The 12,084-nt window shown below is 41.0% G+C and overlaps 1 protein-coding gene across 8 annotated transcripts in view; it reads left to right on the top strand.

Moving 5' to 3' along the window:
- The window catches only part of TSPAN4 (tetraspanin 4), a 511,237-nt gene that overhangs the window by 206,246 nt on the left and 292,907 nt on the right, over positions 1–12,084 (top strand). The window contains exon 1 of one of the 8 annotated variants that reach the window (XM_083478929.1): positions 6,938–7,342. The exons of the other annotated variants lie outside the window; for them this stretch is intronic. The gene's annotated coding sequence lies outside the window, so the exon portion shown is untranslated. Of the gene's footprint in view, positions 1–6,937; positions 7,343–12,084 lie in introns of those variants that run through there. 8 annotated transcript variants of the gene reach the window in all.

Here is a 12,084-nt window from a genome sequence, read left to right as displayed (position 1 = left end):
GTTTTTATCTGTGCTCATGCAGTGTCTTCTGTAGTCAGCCACATCACAAAATTGAATGAGGTGGTACAATTATGTATATGCACACATGCAATGATTAACCTTTCATAGTTTCTCCAACATTATTAGTGATATGCTGAGGCTTCATTTTGCAATGTCCATCCCGAAATGGCTTCAGTTGACCTAATTTTTCACAATGTGATGAACACCTCTGCCTCCATGGCATCTCAAAATGGTCTCATTATAAAGAGGCCTGAGCATCTAAAATCTCTAGCTGTTTTTGATGATTAGGCCTCACTGACTTTAATGAAAGATAACATCAGCTTTCATTACCAAGGCAATCAATCCAAGTTCAGCTCTTGGTTAAGTTAATGAAGATATAAACTGGCTGAATTTAGAAAGCAGAGACCATCGCCCATGATTTTTATTGCCTTGCTATAATTCTTGTTTGCCTACCTTTCTCGAAAAAACAAACAAACAAAAATAGGAAAGGGAAAATTTCATATACCCACAGCTTAAAAAATACAGTGGTACCTCGGGTTACAGACGCTTCAGGTTACAGCTTCAGGTTACAGACTCCGCTAACCCAGAAATAGTACTTCGGGTTAAGAACTTTGCTTCAGGATGAGAACAGAAATTGTGCAGCAGTGGCGCGGCGGCAGCAGGAGGCCCCATTAGCTAAAGTGGTACCTCAGGTTAAGAACAGTTTCAGGTTAAGAACGGACCTCTGGAACGAATTAAGTTCTTAACCTGAGGTACCACTGTATCTCCTATCTGATTCATCATTATTCTCACTTTGTGTGCCTTCCTAGGATCTTATCAGTTCTGTTCAAGATTTTCTAAGAATTTATATGGCAAAAATCCAGCTGCTTTGTATCTGAATTGAACAACTTTGTGAAAATGAGGCAGGAACTGAGACAATCAAATGCTTAAAAGTTAAGGGCAGGTATTAAGTTTTACTCAAAGTAATTGTAATTGTAATTAATGAGCGAAACATAATCATGTCCACTAATTTCTACAGATCTACTCTGAGTAAAACTTAGTTGAATACCAACATGTATTCTTAGGTTGGAATTCAACACTGCACTAATACACTCATTCTGTCAGTGCAATGATCTTCCCACCCCCCCCATTCTGGAAATTCTCCTGACACCCCCTTTTCCAAGCCAATTAGGGAGGCTGCAGGGACACACACTGGAGGAAACCTCATTGCATTAGTGGGACTTGTGCTGCCTCCCGCTAGCAACTATTTAGTTGAATCTGACCCCAAAGGTTGTATTCAGCTAAGTCCTACTCAGAGTAGACAAATTGAAATTAATGAACCTAAGTTAGTCATCTCCATTAACTTCAATATGAGTAGGACTAGCATTGAATACCATAGCTCACAAGCAGTGTTTTTTTAAAAAAGGAACTGTCTGAACCTTAGGTCATATAAGCTACCCTATGTTCCCATACCATCAGAAGCAGTGACTGCATCATTAATTCCCCTTGCTGCTACCCCAGCGTATTAAAAAACTGTTGGCTCATAACAATCATTGCTTTTATTGCAAGGACCACTGTTGGCTGATCTGGTATGGCAGAATGAATAAGAGCAGGAGTTATGAGAAAGAAGTCTCAGCTCAGTTACCACATGTTCTGTTCTATTTAGAACAGTTTTATGTGTTTTATAATTGCAACGGTTTTATTTGGTTTTTATAATTGTGTTGTTTTATTGTTGAAACCCACCCTGGGAACTTAAGGTGAAGGGCAGGTAAGAGGTCTTATAAATAAGTAAAGAACTCATTAGAGGGACTTAAACAAGCCACTGTCACTTTGCTGTATGAAATATGGGGATAATCAGTTATGCTGGCCTACGTCACAGATTTAGCCTAAAGTTTCCTGAGATAATGAATGTAAAGCACTTTGAGCATTTATTATTTATAGTGCTCTTTCCTCAAGAATCTTATTAATATCGTCAACCGGCTTTGAGGGCAAGAGCATGTTGTAGGAGCGTTTTGGAGCATTTAATACAGCCTTCCCAAATTGTAGTGCCTGTGAAGCACTAGGCTGGGGATCACCGTGTTGCATGCATGTTTGGTGTATGGGGTGTTAGGGGAGGGGTAGCACCTCTGGTAGGGGACACATTGTGCTCCATATGGGGTGGTTCGTCCACCTTTGTTCCCCACCCTGCACTCAGCTCTCACCTGTGGCTCATAGAAGCTATCAGCATGCAACAGCGGCCCAAACCTGGGAATGGCTTCGACTGGCCAGCTAAACCACGTGATGGGAGCTGATGGCTCACAAACCCTCAGTGAATTAGGGTCTTCCTCTGCAAGCGCTGATGAATTGAGCGGATGAGACCAATAGTGGGTCCAGTGGTCAAGAAGGCAGTTTCTGCACATGCTGCAGAGGGAAATGAGGAGGCACATGGGGCTTGTCAACCTGTGAAGGTAGCCCATCTAGGAGAAGGACTAGCCCATCTAGGAGAAGGAAAACTCTGATCCTAAACCTCCACTGTCTTGTGGGGTATCTTTGGGAGAAGAAAAGGCTAAGGAGTAAACCCTAAACAAATCCAGAGTGGAATCCCTAAAATGGTTGGATGGTGCCTTGTACGCATTCTTCTGGCAACTCCTGCAGCCAAGCCGGTGCCAAACGTATTGCTCTGCTGGAGAGGTCACTTCAGTGGTTTGACTTCACCACCTGAGGTGCACTCCATTGTCTCTCAAGACAGATGGACGCCTACAAAATGCATAAGCTGAACTTTATAGAAGCTCACTTTGATGCCAGTGATGCCTGTTTTTAAATCCAGAATTACAAGTGCAAGCTGTAATAGTGGCACTGTTCCCTAGGGCAGTCTCTGAACCCAGAACGAAATCCACAAGCCTCACCCTCTGATTCCCACAAGGGTAGCCAAATCATGCTCTTCCACAGCATTCTCCTAACTAAAGGGGCTGCCAGAAGTGGAGCTTTCCCCCTCTGCTGTCTTAGCAGAGGCAGCCCATCCCTACCATTCAATGAGGGATTTCTCTCTCACGCTCTGCAGCAATACCCTCCTCCTCTTCCTCTTATATATTTCCATATTCTGCTGGCAGAGTAAAAAAAAAAAAGAGCTTGATGGAATATGAAAGCTGGAGAGTGTATTTGTTAAGAAAAGTCCCTGAAGCAATTGCTATCCCTGCCATGGTGGTGACTTTATTATTGGGAGATGCAGTGCTGTGAAGGGTTCCTTCCATCTCCTTTGTTCAGCCATTTAGCAGCAAGCAGCAAGAGCAAAGGGATGTACAATTGGTCTTCGTGTTCCACTTCCAAATGTTTGGGAGCACCATACGTTCTCGTAGTTGAGATATTTATTGACTTTGAGCCATAATCCCGCAAAACTCATTTAATGGCATCCAGCATCTTAGACTCATTAACTTTTTAAACTGGATGCTTGTTTCGATAACTTACTTGGATTGTGTCTGAACTTAGATCATACACAGTTACTGGTGTGGAAATGTGTATCTAAATATTAAACAGAGCGAATCTGGAGTAGGGATTGGTTTTGCACGAACCACTATAATTACTATTGGAATGAAATTCATCACCAGTTGAAGGGAATATAGATGGCATAAGCATGTAAATGAGAAAAGAAGAATGGGGAGACAAATATAGAATAAGGAAAGGAGCTTGGTGTGGTTAGGGAATTTTAATATTGGTGTTCTTAATGTTATATTTTAAATTGCTTTTTCAATGCACTCTCAATTGCTGAAATATTTTACCTGTAAAATAAGGTAAAAGCTGTATCTTTCTGCTTGGCTCTTAAAAAGGTAGCTTTTTACATTTTTCACCGATGTCTGTAGATTATAATGACATAATCTTTTATTCAGAGTAAAGTATTGACAATTTTACTTTCTAGCTGTTGTATTCTCCTCATGTCCTGTTGTGCTCAATACACTGGGTGGTGTAGGAACTGCAGCATAAATCCTTGACTTGGCAACAGAAATTCCATCCAATTATCTTACTGGCTGGTCTTTATTACACTTCATCTGGTTTTCTGATTTCATTTCATGTCTGCTGACATCTGTTCTGCAAGCGACTCTGGCAGGCATAGATATTTATAGATATACAGATAGATGCACATGTATGTATGCATAATAAATACATAAGCCAATACCATCATTTGCGGGTTATGATACCACCTATTATTGTACAGGAAGTGAGTTATCATTGCTTTTCCCCCTAGTGGCATCAACTCTTAAGATGGCTAAAATAAATGGGGAAAAGTGCAACAAATTAATTCAGAGAGCACACATTCCAACAATCATTCAAAAGTGAATGAGTTGACTTGACAAGCTCAATTTTCAAAGGAATCTCTATCAGGGTACTACAGAAAGGCAGCAAGTGAGAAATTCTACAAGAAGACTCAATTTACCAAATGTCAGGTCGGTGACATTAATTTTCAGCAAGAAGACCAAATTTTCCAATTCTGGAAATTTAATTGGAGGTGTGACTCAGGTGGCATGTGTTGCAGAAGGTAGAAGCTCTTTTAATGCTGGCCTATGCTTATCTCCCTCTTTTTGGGAGTTTTTCTGTTTGGAAAAAAAGTATTTCTCTTCTCAATAGTAAGTTAACTTGAGGAACATTGACAAAATTGTTTCAAATTGGCATTAAACAGGTAAAGGGACCCCTGACCATTAGGTCCGGTCGTGGCCGACTCTGGGGTTGTGGCGCTCATCTCGCTTTATTGGCTGAGGGAGCTGGCATACATCTTCTGGGTCATGTGGCCAGCATGACTAAGTCGCTTCTGGCAAAATCAGAGCAGCGCACGGAAACGCCTTTTACCTTCCCGCCGGAGCGGTACCTATTTATCTACTTGCACTTTGACGTGCTTTCGAACTGCTAGGTTGGCAGGAGCTGGGACTGAGCAACGGGACCTCACCCCATCATGGGGATTCGAACCACCAACCTTCTGATCGGCAAGTCCTAGGCTCTGTGGTTTAACCCACAGCGATACCTGCGTCCCTTAAATTGGCATTAGCTGTACGTATATAGCTTGCTGCATTCCTGCGGGCAGGGAACACCATTGTTCAGCTTTGGCATACATTGAAGGGGTGGTTGAGGTTTTCAAAATGGTGGGTTGGTGTTTGGTTGTTGTTGTTTTTTACTTTGTATGCATATTTCTAAGATTTCATAGAAGAGTTTGACCAAGATTGCATTTGGCAGCCAGTTCTCATATAACTTTTGCACTTCAAAATGACATAATGTGCATGCGCGGAAACGGTGAAACACGACCTGCACATACGTGCAGTCGCATCTTATGTTTACTTCAGGATGCGAACGGGGCTCCGGAACGGATCCCATTCGTATCCAGAGGTACCACTGTATTTGTTTTTAGGACCCACCCTATTCTATTGACTGAAATTTGTTTTAACACATATAATATTGGATCAAATATTAAATGCCTCATGGTGAAGGATGGGTATAGACTGAGGCAACCGTTGTCAGAAATAGTGTAACCCAGAGACAGGTTTTCACCTCAGTGAGAACTAAGCACCCCCCAAATTCCTTATCTGAACCATATGTGTGTATGCATAATTTGTGATACTGTTTTGACAAAAAGATCAGTTGGCAAAAAACAAAGTGAAAAGGACAGGTTGGAGGAAATGAAATTGAATCGAGCGTAAAATGAGAATAAATCTATCCCATCGTTGCATATTTCCTGGAACATTTTACGACAAGAAGTAGACAATAGTAGTAAGGCAGACTGTTTACACAGCAAGAGTCTTAAATGGTTTAGGAAAGCATGCGAGTCCACAATAAGAACACTTTAGAAAGAGGATTAAGGCTTCTGGTACAGAAACGAGCCTACTTTTCTTTGCTATCCATTACACATTTTCTTGACACCACCCCAACCCAGAATTTATAGATGCTGCTGCAAGTCAGCTATTTCCAAGCCAAGAAAATCCCAAGATGCTTGCATCTGTCTAGATGTCAGGGGCATGGTGTGGAAAAGATATTTCAAAAGTGCTAGTCATATGAATGGTTGTGGAAGAGGCAGCTTGTTAGAGAGGATTATGTGAGATGTTAGTTATTACTTCACTGGCCAGCTACCAGCTTCCCAGTGGAGAATGGAGACAGAAGAGCAAAAGCAAATCAATGGCAATTCACCATGAGTTAGAAAAGCAATGTTTAAAGTTTGTACTCCATATTGGTTTTTTTTAAAACAACAACAACAACAGATCTAAGTATATTGGAATTGTGAGTGACAATTTTCACTTCAGTACCAAACCATTGCTTCTAGTGCAGCTCTGAAATCTGCATATGAAAATAAAGAAAGCAGATTTATTTGTAAATATTTCAGTACTCCTTTTCTTTACCTTAACTCTTAAGAAGCTCACAATGACAGAAAAAGAAAATAGAATTACCAGATTAAGATTACCAAATTAAAAAAATAAGCAAACAAAGAAAAGAAAAAGCTTTTCAAAAGTTCAAGGCCTATGTGTGCCTCTGAGTAACAGATGGTCTACATTCTCACAGAAAAAGACGGGAACACAAGTTAGGTGTGTGACATTATATAATAATGTGAAGTCTGAAGGGACTTGTCAAAGAGGTTACATAGCTGGAAATAATGAATAGTTAATGATCAGTCAAATTCTTGGCCCTACATCTAGTATATTTTCATCAGAACTATATTGTAAATTACGAGGCAAATCCCAATAGAGTCAGAATTTGATTCTGTTGTAGAAATTACCATAGCACTGTGTAATTTTCACTCAGAGAGCATAATCTGTGTCTTCCGTGTTTGGGACCAAAACCCCAACAACTGTACTGCTTGTTTCTGTATATTTTATATTCACAGAAGACTTGTGTGCTGACTGAAATGTTCTGTTTCAGACTCAAGTATCTAAACAAATCTAGTCCACAAAGAACAGGATTTTTTTTTGCCCTGTGATTTTTAATACTTTTTCTTCAGCCCTCTGTATTACCGGTAACTGCCACCTTTAGCAATGGGCCAAGGGGGCACATCTCCCTCCATTTTCAGACCCTCATGAAATTGAAATAGCTGTGTCATTGATGCTTCTGACCACCAGCCCCAACAATCACCCCAAGTTATCCTCAGTCATAGCCAAGGGACACACGGTGTTCACTATTGCTCTCTTTCTGGCATGTCAGGCCTCGATCCCTCTGTACTGCCACCCCAAAACAAATTAAGAGACTGAGGAGATTTTAGGATTGTTGCCTGAGGATATCATTTCAGCTTATCAAAGTCTTGCCTGGCTGAGATGAAGATGGCAGTCCTTAATTGTATCTCAAGGCTGTAGTGGATTGAGGCCTCCCAAATTGCAGATTCAGGCCAAACATTGTTTCGGACAGCAGTCCTACTCAGGTGAGGCACTTGATGTAATGAACTTTATGCCTTACTATTCTTGTCAGGTGTTTTCTTTAGTAGAAAAATTGAGATAAGCAGCTAAGCCCTATCTTTCCCCTTCTGTAAGTTTAAGATTCCTTCCCTTCCCTCCCCCACCCCACCTTCAGAGCCCATTGCTTGCTCAGGCCACAACAGCCTATAAAGACAATTGATTTAATGTGGCAGCAGAGGTGAAGGAAGAGCTGTGTAAGCTGACGGAGCTAGGCTGATATATAAAAACAGCTCCATGCCTCATAAACCTAGGCTTATTATTAGCAGGCTGAGTTAGATCACAAGATGTCAAATGGTGAGCTTGAGAGTCCATTACACTTTAATTCCTCTTTGCTTTCCACACAAGAAAAAATGCACCAAAAGTAAGTTTTTTTAACGGCATTTAAGAGAGAACTCTATTTCAGGATTCTTATTGAAAATAAATATCAGTGTACATATTTTTACCTAGTAGGGATAATGGACTCCAGAAATGAAAGAAGTTTTAGTAGAAGAGGAGGGATGTAAACTGAATTGCCATCCTTTTTCTGGCCTCATGTGCTTTTAATTGTATGTCAGGCAGAAATCCAACAAGTGTATCATTCTACCATGAGGATGGTATAAACTTTAAGCCCAACGAGAAACAGTTGAGGGAGTTGGGTATGGTTAGCCTGGGGAAGAGGAGACTGAGAGGAGATATGATTGTCATCTTCAAATATGTCAAGGGCTGCCACATGAAAGAAGGAGCAAGCTTGTTTTCTCTTGCTCTGGAGGGTACGACCTGAACCAACAGTTACAAGTTACAAGAAAGGAGATTCCGACTAAACATCAGGAATAACTTTATGTTAGTAAGAGTTGCTTGATAGTGGAACGGACTCCCTCGGAAGGTGGTAGAATTGCCTTCCTTGAAGGTTTTTAAGCAGAGGTTGGATGACTTTAGCTGAAATTCCTGCATTGTGGGGGTTGAACTAGATGACCCTTGGGGTCCCTTCCAACTCCACAATTCTATTATTTTTATAAGCACAGTCTAGCCATGAGCTTTCAAGCTTATGTATAACAAAGCAAATGTGTCTTTTGTACATTGTAGTTTTTGTGGAAACAGTAGATGTACATGGTGTATAAACTGGCTTGCTTATGTAATTTTTGGCTTGTGAGATTATGAACTTTAAAAATTGTTCAATAAGTGCAGATGATATGTTACAATTTTGACGTTGCTTCATAAAATAAATCTCATAAGCCTCTAACCTTGTCTGAACATAGAGGGAAAGGGCTTGCCTGATTTATTGGGGAAAAGCCTTAAGCTCTGGGTGACATTAGCAGTGAAAATGTCAAGTTCTGCAGTATGTAGTACATAAGCATGCTGTAATTTCACTGTACTTAATGTTATGGAACAATAACCAAGGCTTTGTATGGTTCTATGCAGTCATTTTGTAATACCAAAGGCTGGTCTGTTTATCACAGAGGGATCTTGAGGAATGGTCTCTGCATGATGACTTCATCTGCCAGTGTAATATTAATTTAATTTAATTTAATTTACATACCACTTTTATGTTCTGAGGATCTCAAGGTCGTGTACACATTTCTCCTCCTTCCCATTTCATCTTCACAACAAAACTGTGAGGTAGGTCAGGATAAGAGATGACTGGTCCAAGGTGAGCTTTATGGCTGAGTGGGGATTTGAACCCTGCTCTCCTAGTCCAACACTCTAACCATTACACCACACTGGCTCTCAGTACATAGAGCTGATCACCATATTTTGCTTCTGCATTACATGACAGTCCATTACATGTGTTATGATCCTGGGAGCAGACCACATCTTCAGGCTGCAGATTCAAAGTGGGAGAGGGAATTGTCTCCAGGGCCAACCCCAGATGTATTTGCTAATCCAGAAACTCTGTTGCAAAAGGAGCCCTTTGTGCCAGTATTGCTCCAGCTCTAGGAGGTCACATTGCCCTCCTCTGACTGCAAGAACTCCATCTCAGAAGTCCTAGGGGAATCACAGTCTCCTTTGCTCTTATTTAAGGCTCACTCTGATGTTGACTGCTGCTGAAACAACATTTGAAGCAACCATTCTTATGCATGTTGCCATCCCAATCAGTCACACGCACCACAATTTGGGCATGTGACAGAATATTGACACAGCCTTTTCAAAACAGCAGATCACTGAAGGCCATTCCTAAAATGCATATTTGGAAAATAAGTCACCTTATTTAGCGGCATGTTGACAAAGTTAGCAAGCTAAGTGATAAAGTGGGCTTATAGTTCTATTTATTCCCAATTGCTGAGATAAATTAAGGGTACATTCCATTTTGGGACCCTTTCTTGCTATCCTAAGAAATTATTCTTTGAGGATCTGTTTCCAGGCCCTCAGGTCCCAGACAATGGCTTCTCAGTTTTTAAAGGGAAGATTTTGCGAGATTTCACTGGAAGACAGATTTCATATCTGTGGTGGAATACCTTCCCCATTTCTTGCTTATTTTCCAATAACATGTAAAGTTTGCCTACGATAATGGCAAACTTTTCACAGCAAGTTGTTTGTTGTATCAGGTTTAAACTGATATGTCCATTCCACATGACTTCTCCATCCTTTTCTCCTTTTATGTCGTTTCATTATGTTGTAATCATGCCTGCAAGGGTGGTCATTCTTAATTTTTTAAAAACATCTATATGCTGTGCTGCGTAAATTTTAGGCACCTGACTGATAATATTTTTTCAACTGAAAATATGCTTTAATACCTCTGATCCCATCATAATTTCAAAAGTAGCTTGTTATGCATGCAGTGTTTAAAATTTTGTTAAATTATGTGACAACCATCATTATCACTTTGACATCATAAGAGTTAAGATTTTAGGTTTCGTATAAATTGTATTTCCAATTTTTCGTGCACATTTGTTCTTAGACTTTCTTTGGATTTTCATATTTTAAAACTTGTTTATTTAATATTAACAGTGGCTATCAGCTGCACAATAAAGTGATTGGCTGAAATCATCTTCTTACAAAGGCTAGAATTATTCCACCATGACTGAACTTTGGTGAACCAGTGATGCCTTGCAATCCATTTCCCCCTGTAGCTTTACGATTCTTTATTTTGGTATTGCATACTACTGAAAGTAAGGAAAGAGATGTACTGTACAGCAAACTAGATTGTTTTTGTTCCTTTTCTGAAGGAAATAGTAGTGATGGGTAAGGAAGCACTGGAGATTGTAGCGCTCGTAACATTTCATATGGGGATTAGGTGCCATTTTTATATTTAATCTAGTGCAGCACCATGTCATGGCTTGACACCTCATTTCAGACTGCTTGTAGGAGCCTCGGCAGAGACAGAGGACCACAGAGAATACAGAGTAGGATTAACTGAATTTATATTGAAGATATGTCTCCTTTCATCGTAATGGATTTCCAGTCAATGTTCATTAATATGATTCATGTGGAGAAACATAGAGCCAAATTACATCCATATGTGTGAGAAGTCCCTATGGAGGGATACCTGCCTGCTTTCTTTCTGCAATAAAGATTCAAGGCCCTTCCTCAAAAGTTCCTTCCCAAAGACTCCCAAGTAACACCCTTACAACAGAATGACCTCCAACTGAATCTTAAAATGTAAATTCATCGTAAGAACCAATTTCTGACCCCCTCCCAATTTCCCCCTTCCCCTGCAGCCCCAGAGGATTGGGAGATCCTCCTGAACAGCATGGGAGGTGACATGAAGGACATGAAAATTGCCTCCATCCCCCTTTCCTCTAGCAGGATTTGAGTCCCTTCCAGGAATGGAAGGGGGTCATTCAGTTCAGGGAAGGGGCATTCTGAACTGAATGAATCCAATTCTGAATCCAACCCAGTGTTCATAACTCCAGTTGTTACTTATTCCTTTGTTCAGTTGCATATAACTAACCGCTCAATAAAGTTTAATCCCAATACAGTGGTACCTCGGGTTAAGAACTTAATTCGTTCTGGAGGTCTGTTCTTAACATGAGGTACCACTTTAGCTAATGGGGCCTCCCACTACTGCCGCACCGCCAGAGCACAATTTCTGTTCTCATCCTGAAGCAAAGTTCTTAACCCGAGGTAATATTTCTGGGTTAGTGGAGTCTGTAACCTGAAGCTTCTGTAACCTGAAGTGTCTGTAACCTGAGGTACCACTGTAGTGGTATACCTGCTTGTGTTTACACATGTAGATACGAGGTGCATGAAGTCGACATAAGAGACCTGTAGAAGAACAGCAGATTATAAGAATAAGAATATTTGTACCCCGCCCATCTGACTGGATTGCCCCAGCCAGTCTGGGCGGCTTCCAGCATATATAAAAACATAGTAAAACATTAAACCTTAAAAAGCTTCCCTATACAGGGCTGCCTTCAGATGTCTTCTAAAAGTCAGATAGTTGTTTATTTCCTTGACATCTGATGGGAGGGCATTCCACAGGGTGGGCACCACTACGGAGAAGGCCCTCTGCCTGCTTCCCTGTAACCTCACTTCTCGCAGTGAGAGAACCACCAGAAGGCCCTCAGAGTGGGGGTGGAGACGCTTCCTCAGGTAAACTGGGCTAAGGCTCGAAAATGTATTGGGGGGCAATGTAGGTCTTTCAGGACCGGTGTTACATGGTCTCGGCAGCTGCTCCCAGTCACCATCCACATTCTGGATTACTTGTAGTTTCTGAGTCATCTTCAAAGGTAGCCCCACATAGAGTGCATTGCAGTAGTCCAAGCTGGAGATGGATAATGAAAACATGCAG

The sequence above is a fragment of the Podarcis liolepis genome (genome assembly GCF_965112155.1).
Source record: "Podarcis liolepis genome assembly, chromosome: 1".
Taxonomy (NCBI): domain Eukaryota; kingdom Metazoa; phylum Chordata; class Lepidosauria; order Squamata; family Lacertidae; genus Podarcis; species Podarcis liolepis.
The sequence above is the reverse complement of the archived record's forward strand: the minus strand, read 5'-3'. Positions and strand labels throughout refer to the sequence as shown.